The following is a 14,616-nucleotide window of genomic DNA, read 5'->3' as shown; positions in this document are numbered from 1 at the left end:
AAAATACCAGGCTAGTTTGAAAAGTGTGAGGTTTGGGTTTCCTTCTAACTCTTAAATATTGAGATTAAAACCTTTTTTCTAAATGTGGAAGATGAGTTTGTCACTTTAATCTTATGGGATAAGATACTCTGAAACTTTGAAAAAATGCTGGCTTTTGTAGTCAGTATCAAACTTGACAATGTTTTCTCTCAGAAACTGTAACTAGAAATTTAGAGGTAAAAACTCATTTAAAAATCTCTGCTACCTGTGATGTGATGGTTAACCCTGGCCAGCAACTAAGCGCCCACTCAGTTGTTCTCTCAGTCGTCACTAGTGGAATGGGGGAAGTGAATGAGAAGAGCAAAAGCCAAACTCATGGGCCAAGATAAAGACAGTTTAATAGGTGAAAGAAAGCTGCACATACAACAAGCAAAATAATGAATTTATTCACTACTTCCATTGGCAGGCAGGCGTTTAGCCACTTCCTGGAAAGCAGGACTTCATCGCACTAAGAATTACATGGGGAAACAAACGCCATACCACGAGCATCCCATCTTTCTCCTCCTTTCCCTGAGCTTTTATGCTGAGCATCATTCTGTATGGTATGGGATATGCCTTGGTCAGTTGAGGTCAGCTGTCCCAGCTGTGTCACCTCCCAGCTTCTTGCTCACCTCTGCTGCAGGGCAGAGTGGGAAATTGAGCACCCGGATGCTGTGCCAGCATTGCTCAGCAATAGCCAAAGCACTGCTGTGTTATCAACACTGGTTTAGTCCACAAATCCAAAACACAGCATTTATGGGATACTACGAAGAAAATTAATTCCATCCTATCCAGACTCACACAATGAACTGTTGAAATTTTTGTTGGACACTTTATGTGCTAATCTGCAGTGAAATAAAAGAAAAGAGTGCTATACATGAGATGTGGAATGACCTAGCATATAACTAATGAAAAGCAAGTAATGTTTAAAGTGAATGTTTTCGGCTTCCTAAGAATAAACATAAGACAAAGAAAAAGAAGGCAGTGAAGAAATCCTTAAAATAAATTCTCAGCAGACATTAGTATTTGCCATTTGGATTGTAGGGCAAGATGTTGCGACAATCAGGCTGACTGCAAACATTATCCTCTTTGATATCACACAAGGGCTTTTGTGTGTAATGGGAGACAAGTATTGATAATAACGTGAATAATATGAATAATATTTCATAAGTTTCCAATTTGATATTTCATCAAGATGCACATCCATAGTATCTGCGCACAAATAAATTGCTGCCCTAAGGGAGGCCCATTGAGTGGACTGATAGTTGAAAAAATTTTGCAATCCAAACTGGTAAACATGCAAATTATCACAGTTTGCAATCAGGATTTCGTCTGGAATTGTGGACTGGCGACTAAAATCACCAATTGTCCAGCATTCACACATAATGCTCAATTACCCCCAACAAAGCCATGCAGGGGTCTTTGGTGACTGTGACCTGAACACTGAACTGAAATACCTGAAATAGCCAGCTAACCCTCCTCAGTTGTTCCCAGTGCCGTTCAGCTCAGACACCCACCGCTCGCTCTAATCAATCTATCTAGACCCTGTTGATGCTAGTTTACATTTCAGAAACGCTGGGAATGGTGGTTAATGGAGCTGGGGTCACACAGGACCTTTTAAGCCAGACTATTAAGCTGTGTGCTTATGTTGTGCCTTCTTAGTCCGCCAAGCCTCAGTGAGCATGCGGACAGAATGATCTGTTCCAGCCCACAAACAACAGGGAAAAAAATGTGGTCTGGTACCCAGCTCCGTCTCAAGGGTCGATGCTACCAGCTCTACACTGGTGGCAATATTGATCTCCTGGAAAATGTAGATACAAATGATTATTTCTGCAGAACTTTTTTGGCTTTTTGACAAAGAACAACGGCATCACTGCACTGAGGATATATATGTGTGTACATATACATACAAAACATTGCATACATACTACATTTCATGTAGCTCCCACATCCTGACTTTATATACTCATCATGTATGCTTGCAAAGAACTCTTTTCTTTATTTGGGGGGGGGGAGGGGGGGGGGGGGGGGGCGCGGGGAACACAACACCTGGCTGGAAATAAGATCCCCTTTCAGCTGGCTCCTATGCTTGAAGTCTTCATGTGATGACTATGTCAAGAATAAAAACGTAGTCACACGTTGATTCATTCAGACTTCCTTGATTGATACGTAGTACGCAGCTGTTGTCTAAGTGAAATGTCCTGTGGTGATATAGACTGAATTAGCAAGGAGGATGTCTAAACTGTAATCACTTTAAAAGTCAAATAATTTTCTTATGAAATCAGTTTTTATAATTAGTGTCCATATTTTGACAGGCATATCTTCCCTAAACATTGACATTGTTCCTGTCTGTCTTTCTCTGTGATTGCCTCCTCTTTGGTTAAGGCTGCCAACAATGTTTCAAGAGATACCTGAATACAGATTAACACATATTTTTTTTCTCAGTGAAATTTATATAGTCGCAGACATCTGGAAATTTAAATCTGCCATCCGAAGCAGTCATTTTAATTTGCATAACATTATTATTGTGACCAATGTTTCTCGCACAGCTATAGATTTATAACAGTTAATTACTATCTGGCAGTTCCTTAATTTAAATTGGTCCTGTATTTTTCTTTATGTCTGAAATACTCTTCAATTATCCTAGATATTTTCTTCCTAGAGATTAAAACTAGCAGCATTTACAGTCTTCTATTGTAACTCAGGTAATGGACAGGTCTTTTATTTCAAAATCTCACTACAGTTGCTGCTGTCCAGAAGTAAGTATATAATTAAAAGGCAAGTAAAAATATTGAAAAACAATTATTGAAACACCCTCCTACCCACCCACCCCACTTTGGATGTAGCTTAAGAGAGAAGAAGAAAAGGAAAGAATTAAAGTTAGAACAAAGGTAAAATTCATAGTGATTTCCTTAGAAAGGCATTTGAAACAAAAGCATTGCAAGGCTTTAAAAAGAGTGATCAAGATAGAGATAGACAATAAAATTTGTGGTTTTAGGTTTATAAACACTAAGGAACAATCAGTGTAACGGGCTTGGAGGCTGAGATAGAGACCTGAAACCTGACACAAGTAAATGTTCATTGGACCGAGACTGAAATAAGACCGGCAATATAGTGCCGGCTCTTTGAACTTCAGGACTGGTGATGCCAAATAAAATTCATGGTCTAAACAAAAACAGCACAAAAAAAATATAAGACACAAAACAATTACAGATTTGCACCTTGGAATTACTCCAAACCTCAAGAACATATGGGAGACCTTTTTATCTACTGGACAGCCTATAAATTTGGAAGGTAGTTTTCTATAATGTGCAAAACTGGAATGCAAGTATCTTAAAAAATAAATAAGAAGTATATGTTTAAAGTTACAAAAGTCTTGGGTGTTTTATATATATATAGAGAGAGTGAGAGGTAGAAAGACCAGAGGGTTCAGTTAGTTCACTTAGTTACATTACACTCCTTAACGTGGTTTAACTGGCAGCATGTAACCTGCATTCAGTCCAGGGGATCTTCTGTCCAATCTGCTACCTTCTTCTTGGAGGATATAGAGAATAACTGTTTGGATTTTGCTTGCTTGTCAAACACCTGTTTCTGCTGTTCGAGGAAAAGCCTCCTGCCTTCAGTACTCAGAATATAGAGTATTCAGAAAGGTCTGTCAACAATGTTCTTAGATAAAAAGGATTCAAAATAAGACATCTTCTGGCAGAACTGGGGCAGCTGTTGATACTTTGATGTGTTTTTTATGAAAGTTCCAAAAACTCGAACTTGGCTGCTGTATTTGCGGAGTTTTTGCTACGATGAGGCTAAGCTTTATATAGAAAATACCGTTTTCTTTTGATTTAGCTTTAGTTCAGCTATGACCTGCCAAAACAGTGAGAGATCCTGTCTGTCCTGAGCCTGGCCAGGGCTAGGTTCCCAGGAGCTCTGGACTAGGAGGGCTTGCAGTGGGAGGGAAAGCTAGAGGCAGATATGGCCGTGGTGTGCACTTCGTCATTACTCTGAGAAGGCACCATATTGTTGCTGAAACTCTGAGAAGCATCTGATGTAGAGATCTAGTAACTGGGGCAGCTGGAAGAGATGTTTCAGAGAGTTTTAGGAGTGAGAGTTTTCCTAAAATTTTGCTAATCAAGAGATCCGTAGCTCTTGAGGACATTCATCTCCTTTCTTGAGAAAGTCTTGCTCGAGCTGCTTGGACAGTTTGCAGTTTCTCTCCAGCCTTAGGCTTTGAATGTCTAATTTATAATTGACTTGGCTTCACACAGCATTTCTGCGTGAATTTCTAGACTGAAAATATAGTGTTTGGGTTTTTTTTTTTCTAAACAACAAATAAAACCCACACTAGAGTTTGGAGAATGAAAATAGGTAAGATAAGAACTTTTAAAGGTACTTCTGAAGTCACAGTAAAGTATAATATCTTCTGATTAGAAAACTTGTATCTTTCTTACTCATACATGAATGAATGCTGACGTAACATTTTTATTTAAATCCATTTGCTTGTTTTCTGCCAAAATGCGTAGTGCTGTAAGACTGGTTTTGTGAGTAGTGTTCAGCAGGTAATTCCCTGGTTGTATTGCTTCTCCAGGAGCTGCAGCCCCATGGAGCTTGTGCTGGAGAAGGAAGTGTGCAATAGGGAGGAGGACCTTTTTGTGTGTGTGCTTGGTGGTTATGGAGTGAAGAGTGTTAGAGGGAAATTTCCTGTAGAAAATAACATAGGAAAAAGAAAAAGTTTGAGGTGAACACAATGGGTTGTCATGGCCCGTGGTCACAATGTACCAGCTGTTTTGCAACTGATAACATTGTATGATAAATCAAAGGAAACTTCTTAGGGGCTGAGAGATTCACATTGGTATTGAAAATGAAATAATCACCACCAAACAAACAGAACATAGTCCATTAAAAATATAACAATATTACTAATTCCTAAAGCTTTACACTTTCCAAATTCAATATATTAAAATACTTTAATAGAATTTTGTCAAAGTCTAATGTTCTGCCATTTCATCATTGTTTCAACCTAGAATTTCTTTAGCCTAACTCTACAATTTGCATTGGATTTTGTTACAGACATTATATTTCAATAATTGCAAAACAGCAACAGTGTCTTCGTTTTCCCACTGCTGCTTGGCAGTATTTTGTTTCTAAATGTTTCATCACTGACCACACTTTAGGGGATCTACAAGTGATAGGTGTTTGGCTTTTTTTTGACAAAAATTGCACACATGCAAAGTTTTCTAACGAAACGGAAGCAGTAGAATAAAATGAAAGATGAAGAGAAATGAGAAAAAAGAGAAAACCCCAAAACCTGCAGCTTCAACTGTAGCATACGTGAGCATAACTGATCTTCTGGACAAAGTGAGGCTGGCCACTTCCATGCCTTTGAAAGGAAGATGCAAGTCATTTGGATCCCTGACAACCTTAACTTTGTTGACACTGTGTGACCAAAGGGTTCAAGAACACACAGGAAAGAACAGAGGGATTTACGGGTATCAGACAAATCTTCCACATGCATTACATGTGAAATAAAAGGCAAAATAGGTATTTTCTTGAATTGTTAAGGGTCTTTTAAAATAAAGTCTTTCTATTCTGCCTGCAGACGCTCTGAAAATAATTTAATGATATTTAAATTAATTCTGCTAGTCCTAGTGTATGTTTACTTCATTTTGGTGCTCTAGTAGCCATCCCCTTGCCCCCTCAGGGCAACTAATGTGTACAGAGGCGAAGTACAGAGAAAGATGAAGGTTTCAGAGGTTTGTAGCACAGCAGATGCTGCAAAACAGATTTAAGAGATTTCAGTAGGGAAGGGTCTTGATGAAGAAAGGCAGTGAGGGCATATTTGCATTGATGTGTGTGCAAGTCTACACGCAGTGAGTCTGCAGCAGACCTCTCACCGCTTCTGCCAGGGGGGAAGCTGCAATAGCAAAAATATGAGACAAACTGTTCCATAGAACTAAGGAAGTCAAATTCCCACTAATCTGTATCCTGCATTCCCTATTTCTATTTCTCCCTTTATATGTCCTCCCATTATATCCCAGTTCCTCATTGATATCCAAGCCAAAATATCAAGTTCTTCCCTTCTCCCATCCTCCCTAAGGCCCTCTCTGTACCTCCAGCCTCTTCTGTAAGTACCATTAGCGTTTTTGTGTCCCCAGAACCCTTGCACTGCAATGTCCTATTTCCCTTGCTGTGTCTCTTAGCTACCTATTTTGTACCCATCACTTGGACCAGGGACACAGTCTGCTGTGGCTTGTCCAGAGCTGCATGTATCCTGCATGGTTGGCTGGCTTCCTCCCAGAAGGATGAACAGACTTCATTATCCCTACATTTCCTTCTTCTGATTCATGAATAGGTTCTCTCTGCTTCACTTGGGCATCTGTTTGCTGGATTTGGATATCTAGTAGAGAGAAAGTAGAATTCAGCTTCATTTAGTAAAAAAGTTGATATATTGTACCAGCTAATAACAGAAGTGGAATGGATTTGGTGACCCCTGAAATGACTCCTGATCCTCTGTTTCTGTATTTCTGATGTTTTTAACAGTAGTACAGTCTTGTGCCACTCCCCTGGCAGTCCCTTCAGGAAAATAACATGCAACTAGCAGTAACTTAACGTGTCTAAACCACAGAGATATATAAGCCTTCTGTAGATACAGCTGCTGGTGTCAGTCCCACATGAGCTTTGGCTTGTATTTGCATTTAGTGCTTGCTGTCAGCTTGGTAGAGGACCTACTGCAGTCAATGAGAGACCTCAGAAGGGTCATTGATACTTTGTTCAGCATGGAACGGATGCCACCTCTCGATATCTACTGATTTCGCTCTGGAGTTGCTGAGGTGCCTCAATCTCAGCATGACACATACTGTACTGTTGCAAGAATAGCAAGGAGGAGTTTCTGGGACAAGCTGTGGAAATCATATCTGGTCAGACCCACTCTGCTGATTTGGGACATACTTACTCCTGGATATGACTGTGTTACGTGAGATGAATCCTCCCTTTGAGATGCTGGGACTATTCATAGTCACAACAGGTGAAATGAAGTGGGATAAAATCTTTTCAGAATCATTCACTGTGTTGATGAATCCAATTTTGTTTTGGTTGCAAAAATATGATGAACTAGATTATATCTGAAAAAAATATACATATCAGAAGTCAACTCCCTAGATCCTTTCTACCATTTCAGAGCAAAGATTTAAGAGATCTGGATAAGACTCTTATTCTATTCTCCATACAACAAGTAACATCACCATGAGTTGTTCTGTATGCTCTCAAAAGAGTTTAGGAAAGAAACTATCTTTCTAGTGGCTCCCAAATATTTTTTAAAGCTCAAATGAAACATAAAGAGGAAAATTCCCTCCAGCATTACAAAGAAAAAGAGCGTGAGTGCCAGCAGGTGGTGCTGATACAACAGTAAGTAGGATCTGCAAACTTCACTTGAAAGCCAACACTTCAAAACTTTTCCTTCCAGCTGATACCAGTACTACATCACTTCCTAATTTTAAACATTTTCGTCTTGCTGCTGTGGGCCTAAGAGCTGTAGCTATGTACTAGGGTGACACAGTACCAAGTTCTATATACTTAAAGAACAAAAAGACAATATACAGCATTTTGCTCCTTCACTGGTTCATGCAAACGGGTTAATAACGTGTTATGTAGCAGTCATGGGAATGCTCAGAAATTTTAACAAAATGTTACCAATGAAGTGAAGGTCAAGTTGAAGTTTCTTTACCTTTGATATAGTTCACACCTATGGGAATACCTTTATATTACTGCAAACACAAAGAGGTATGCTTCAAACTTATAGTTTCATTGTACAGCAAGCACTTGAAAAAGAGTTTGTAGAGGAATGGTCTCTGCATAGAATAGCATCCCTACCACTTTGAATTGCTATTTGAAATTGAATAATTTACCCTGTAAGTTACTCAAAATAAAATAGATTTCCCACAAATTACTCTTAATATAAGTGTCTCGTGGTTACTCAGCTGTGGAAAGCATCAGTGGTCCTTGAGCCTTTTTTTCCTCTTGTCTGTCACTGCACAGCTCTACCACAAGTTAAGACGAACTGTTTGTTAGGGAACATCAGTTGAAGTACAGGCAACACGTCATAAAGAATTTAATCTCAGGAAAAACTAATTTGTTCTTTAATTTGCTAGTGGTAATTGCAATTAATGGATTTGTTAAATTTCTGTCTTTTATAAGTATAATTATACACAGTTCTCATGCTTACTTTTGCATTATTTGCACTGAGTGTTACAAAATTTTATTGAGTCCCCATTAAGTCCTTAGTTCTTTTGGAAACAACTAAAATTTTGTGTTTTTTAAAAGAATCCGATTGTATAGTAATACTCAGAAAGTCACATCTAGAAAACAATAACACATTTCAACTGCGTCTGGACACCAAGGGATGCTTACTCCTTTTGGACTCTGTTTCTTTTATCATTTCATTATTTCTTCCTTCTTGGAACACAGTTTGACCTGATATTTTCTTTCTTTTGGAGAGTGAAATTAGAGTGTACCAGGGAACATGGGCAATACTTCATCCCCATCCACTTAAGCTTCTGACCTTTAACTCAGCACAAGCTCTAGAAAGTCGTCTACAGGCATGCTGTCCATGTAACCTTTCCTTTCATTTCTGCATCTTGCATTTCTCATCTTTGACAGTTCTTTAATCTGCCCTCATTATGGAAACACTAAATGGAAGCAATGAGGAGGGAAAGAAAAATTAAAAGAAGTGAATAACAAGAGGCAGCTGTTGGCTGCTACTCAGCAGCCATAACAGTATCTTCTAGGCACTTAGAGACAAATGATAGAAAACTGGATCTACAAATCACCCTTCCATTAATCTGCATTAGCAGGGACAGACCATGGTGGAGTTGTAGAACCTGCCACACCTTGCAAGCTGAGAGATGACGAACACCATCTGTGCTGTTTCAGTATATGTGAACTTCGGAAAAGACATTACCTGAAAAATGTCTGTAAAGAAGGAATCCTGGGAAAAGAGACATCTCCAGTGAGTCTTTGAAGTACTCTGTACAAAGCAAAAGCACAGGAAAGCCAAGAAAGGTCACTTGGTGTGCCATAAATTCGTAGATTGATACTTGCAGGTTTCCAGAAACTAGGGCAGCTGAGAGTCAACTGCAACTTATTTTTGGAAGTATAATGTTTTTCATTCACTCATTATCTTTTAATATCAGTTTGGGCCCTTGCTCAAATCAGGATGAAAAAAGAAAATATTGACAAATATTCATGAGTAAAATTAAATAGGTCATTTATTTTGATGATTTCTTGGTTAGTCAGGGTAGACAGCTTCAAGTAGCTTGAATTTTCAAAATAAGTAACTTAGAAGAGAAGAGCTGGAATCTCCCAACTAATAATGACGCTAATAGATATTTTGTCAAGTTTAAAATGTGTTGGTTTTTCCCAAAATATTTCAGGAACAAATAGTGTTGAAACCAAAGCCTTTCCTCACTAACATGTCAGTTCTGACAATCTGGCATTTTGCAGTCAAAAAATCACTTGAGTGAAAAATTCTGCCAACTGTATTTATAATAGGAGCATTAGGCTGTTCTGCAGTCCTGCCTCATTGTTCTTCTTCCCCACAGACGACTGTGAAGTAGTCCTGAGGTTCTCCAAATTCATCTAGTAATCCAGTAACTCACCACTGAGTGAAGGCACTGTCTTGTTACCTGCCTTGCTGTGGCACTACATCTTTTCAGGCTGCCCGATGTGAAAATATATTCTTGTCAAATATGGCTGTTAACAAATTGTAATCTAGCTAGCGAAAGAATATGGGAAAAGCAGTCCCTGGATGGACAGTGAGGGAGGTTTGTACGTACCCTGGTGACACATGAAGCTGGACATCCTCTCATTTACCCCTTACCAGTGAAGAGCCACCGGCTGCTACAGCACTGAAAAACAACATCAGCAGGACTTACATTGTTAAAGGAATTGCTGAAGAGTCAGCTCATGCTTTTGTACTGGTTTGTCATGTAGGAACTAAAAGCTGTTCATGGGTCAGTCTGCCTTCAAAAAAAACAGTTGGTGGAGAGTTTCCTCCAGTGTGTTTGTGCAAACGTTGATTTCTCTCTCTGACTTGTTTTACATTTAAGTAAAAAACACTTTAAAAAGGGGTCTTGAACACTTGTCATTTTCCAGTGTACTGTGTTATGCTACATGATGAGACACTCGTACAGGCAAAACCTTCCCAAGATGGATATTCAAAGGCAGTGCAGTTATGATGGAGTCAAACTCCCTGGAAAGACTCTTCCTCCTGGAGTATTTTGCATAGTCCAAATCTCATGTGTGGCTGCACAGGTGGTCAGTGGCTATAGGGCATTTTTGGCCTTGTTTGAAATCACTTGATATTATGCAGTATCAGCTTCTTACTCTACTTGATTTTTACTCAATTTGCTGCCAAAACTTTACAAATTTGTGCCCTATCAGGAACTGTTGATTTGTTAAAGGATGCTTTTATGTATCCCTACCCTTGTGACTGTGGAATTATATGATTATATAATTATGTAATAACGGTAGTTTCACCAAGTAGCTGGCATTGGCCCAAGAATGAAAGATATTAGCAAGCCACAGCACCTTCAGATACATTGATGTTGGTCTAGCAGAGGGGGCGCAAATGCTATGGGTGAGCTCTGTCAGCATAGCAGTTCAGGAGAGAAACAATACCAAGATAGAGATCTTTGATCAACAGAGAGATTTCTTTTGTAGTGACACCACTGGCGCAGCGTATCTGTGAAACAATTAGATGCTACATTTGTATTAGGAAACAAAGGAAACAATTTTATTGTGATAAAAAAGGAAAAAATATGCTGAATTACTCAACTGAATATCAGTGCCTTAAGTAATTCAAAATTAGCATTTTTTTGGCCTTTGAGGGACCTTTCTGTATTTCTCTTATTAGTAGTGACATGAAGCTCAATTTTCTTGTCTAAATATCCCTTGAATTTTCAAAACTCCTACACTTCTGTCTGAATGTGAGTGGAATATTGGATTGTGCAGTTGAACTTCTGGATCATTTCACTCATCAGAAGCTGCTTTTGATGTAAAGCGAGGAGGCCACTACGTGAAATTTGTACTGGAGCGTAGAGGCTTGATTGTGTGAAAAGTGTGTGCTGGTTTAAGGTGAAGTATGGGTTACAAGCTTCAGGATTGTGATCTATGACTCAATGAGTTACTATTTGTCAACTGCATAGTGACAACCGCTCGTATCTGTTCTTAGTGTGCGACAAAAATAAGTATCATGACTTAGATTACCATCTTTAAGTGAATATTGTAACCTTACAAAATGTTCAAGTAAGAAAGTTGAGGATTTTGATTTATGTTACAATATCTTAGAAGAGTTTGAAAAAACAAGTGTTGAGAGAGACATAAAGACAGCAAGAGTGGTTCAGTCATCAGAATAATCAAGCTGGTAGCATGGTCTGAAACTTTTTCACCAGTAGACAAACTTTGAGAGCCTTCAGTCTGTAATGTGATCTGTAGAGGTTAGCTATTGTAACATAGTTAATTGTTGTATCTTTTGTTACGACTGAAGAGGAAGTTTGCTAGAAATCAACAATCAGAAACCCTACAAAGCAAAACCCAAAATCTGAGCTCTGTGAATGCTGGAAAGTTGAGATTTAGAAGCAAACTTTGTGTTTTAAGTTACTCCAGTTTTCCATGTACTTACCACCACATCTCTGAGCAAAGTCAGCATGTCTATCCTCCCTGCAACAGAAATTAACTTTATGACAGAGAGGCTGATTTTTTTTTTCAAAGTGGCTTAAGAGGCTATAGACACAGAAAAATGTCTAATGGGATTTAGTGTCTAAATACTTTGAAAAATCTGGTCATAAGTGATTTGCTTAGGATTACAGTGCAAATCTGTGATGGAGACTTGAACTAAGGTTTTAGTTATGTCTCCCTGAAAAGTTCAGTTCCAGAAGCATACGCTAATATTTACCAATTTTTGCAATGAATTTTTTTCCATCAACTTCTGACATAATATAGATTGTCTTTGATTTTGCTTTTAACTTTGCTGAAATTGAAGATGAAACAGCTTCGTTCCTGTAATAACAAGCTACCTCATTGCACCCTAGAAGCCTACTTCTAATACAGTATTTCTAACTTTTTTCATTTTCTGGAGATACATTTAATTCATTTGTTCTTTGGCTTTGAGAGGACCATGGCATGAGGTCAATACCAAGAAGTGGTCAGAATTTTTAATAGAGACCAGAGACTGGGTCTCTGTCGACATTTGAAAAATCTGAGCTCTTCCATTAACTGTATGCAGTACAAGTCCGTTAAAATTAAGGCAGAATGGAAGTAAATTGCTTCCTTCTTCATGGTTTAAGAAAAGGAAAATTAATTTGAAATTTAAGGGTTTTTTAACAAACCAGTCTAATAGGGCTGAATAAATTAAACTGTCAGACTTTAGTCATTACACATCTTCCTGTGTGAAGCATGGAAATTGAAAGCACAAACTGTGAATATTATGTTAACACTATTTACTCTACTTGGTATCCATGACGTATCCTGGTGAGTTTAAGCTACAACAGAATTATGCCTTTCAGAAAGAAAGAGAAATAAGGTTAATGAACGGCATCTTGGCACTATAGCTAAGCAAAACACATCTCTGACTAGAGTGCTGAACAGTGTTTGGGGTATTCATGAGCTATTCTGCAGATGCTATGGCTCACATTAGCATGTATAACACCGAATCATCCTGTCAAAGAACCCTTTTTCTGTTCAACGACATAACAAGGCATTGATTGTGATTGTTGGATTATAGAGTCTGTCTACTGCTATTCGTGCAAGATGTTAAAATGACACAAAGGGCCATATTCTTCACTAGAATCCAGAAGTGCAACTTTCATTGAATATGCTGTCCCCCAAATATAAGGGAAGACTGTACATTCAGAACTGACTTTCTGTTTCATTATGCTTTAGCATTCTGGAGTGTCTTACATGGTGTTTCGATTTCACAGTAAACAAACTTTTCAGTTCCACCAAAGAGATATTTATCTTAAAATAATTTACAGAAGAATCTATTGATTTCCTCCAGGGTAGAGTCTCATTTTGTTATATTGAGTGACATTCTGAAACCTATGTGATTATTTGAGAGTAAGCAACTACTCAGGTAAAGAGGAGACAACGTTAATGAGTATTTTTATCTGCTGTATATTGCATTGACTTCAACAGAACAAACACCAAAGCACTACTGGATATTCAGTCATTCTTCTGTGTTATATAATATAGATCTGATATAAAACAGAGTTGGTACTGCAGGAGTTAGTGACTACTTCTTGGGCTACGGCTAGCTTCCCATCCCTCATTATGCTGATAGCAACCAGTTTTACTCTGGAAAAGCTTAATATTTATTATATTCACTAGAAGACTGATGTAGCATTAACACACTAATACAACAGATATGCAAGCTGTAGTATGGATATACAGGTGATGCATGCTCCGGTCTTAGCACTACAGTGCCATGTGCAGTTCTGTGGTGATTCTGTGCTGAAACAAGAATGACCTCATTACGTTTACTTCAGGGTCAACTCCAAGAGTCACAACACTGCAAAGACAGGTAAGGCCATGGCAATGGCAGCCACCAGTTCTGCAATGTGGCTGTCAAGTCCAGTTGCAGCTTTATGGGAGAATGACACACTAAAAGGCCTTTTTACACTTATTAGTGCTAACTGATACGCTACCGCTGCACACACCTCGCTGCATGGTGGCTGAGTAGATCACCACTGCTCAGCCCTGACACCAGAACAGGGCATACATCCAAATGGGCAAGAGAGGTTACTCCCTCCAGCCAGCCGCTAGCACTTGCTCCCGTCTTCCCAGACTGGTGCCCAGGGCTTCCAGACCAAGGACATGGCAGAGATACTCTGCAACATGACTGGAAAGGACAGCAATGCCTTCTCCTGGCTGCAGGAAGAGTTTTCTGATTCTCTGGAAATACCAACACTTAGAAAGAAAGTTTGTTTCTGATTCTGAACGAAGTATAGGAGTGTTCTGGCAAGAGTGAAACGGTGAAAAAATGTCATTTCAGAAACATGGAACTGTTTTCATTGTATTTTTTTTTTTTCTCCAAAATAAGGCATCAAAACCAATTCCCTTACTTGGATCACCGAATGCATGAGCAGACAAGGCTGTTACCTATTAAATGGGAGAGACCTTAGCTACTGTTGCAGACTGTGAGAGTTCCAGCTAGGTCAATGGATTGGCCCAGAGATGTGCAAAAATATAGACAAGAGTGAAAAAACCCACATAGTAACAGTGTGGTGAACGGGAGATGGGGAGTGGTGGGGAGATATTCTTTTGACTTTAAACAGGCCAATAGGTTCCTAAGAGAGGCTCAAAATTCAAGAATTTGATTTGAGAACAACAAAAGTCATGCTCATTTCTGCAAATAGCGTATTTGATGCCAAAGAAATTTCTGAAAGAAGCCAAGTACATTAACAATTTTCTTGCCCTTGGTGTGTATCTTGAAGGTTGTATTATGATACAATTTAGAGGCTGATATTTCTGCTGAAAGAAAGTAGAATTTTCTAAACTGTTTGTCACAGACACAAAATGGCCTAAACCGAAAGTGATACAATGGCTCTGTTA

This window comes from Tauraco erythrolophus, chromosome 3 (assembly GCF_009769465.1).
Source record: "Tauraco erythrolophus isolate bTauEry1 chromosome 3, bTauEry1.pri, whole genome shotgun sequence".
Classification (NCBI taxonomy): Eukaryota; Metazoa; Chordata; class Aves; order Musophagiformes; family Musophagidae; genus Tauraco; species Tauraco erythrolophus.
This window is presented reverse-complemented; position numbering follows the sequence as displayed.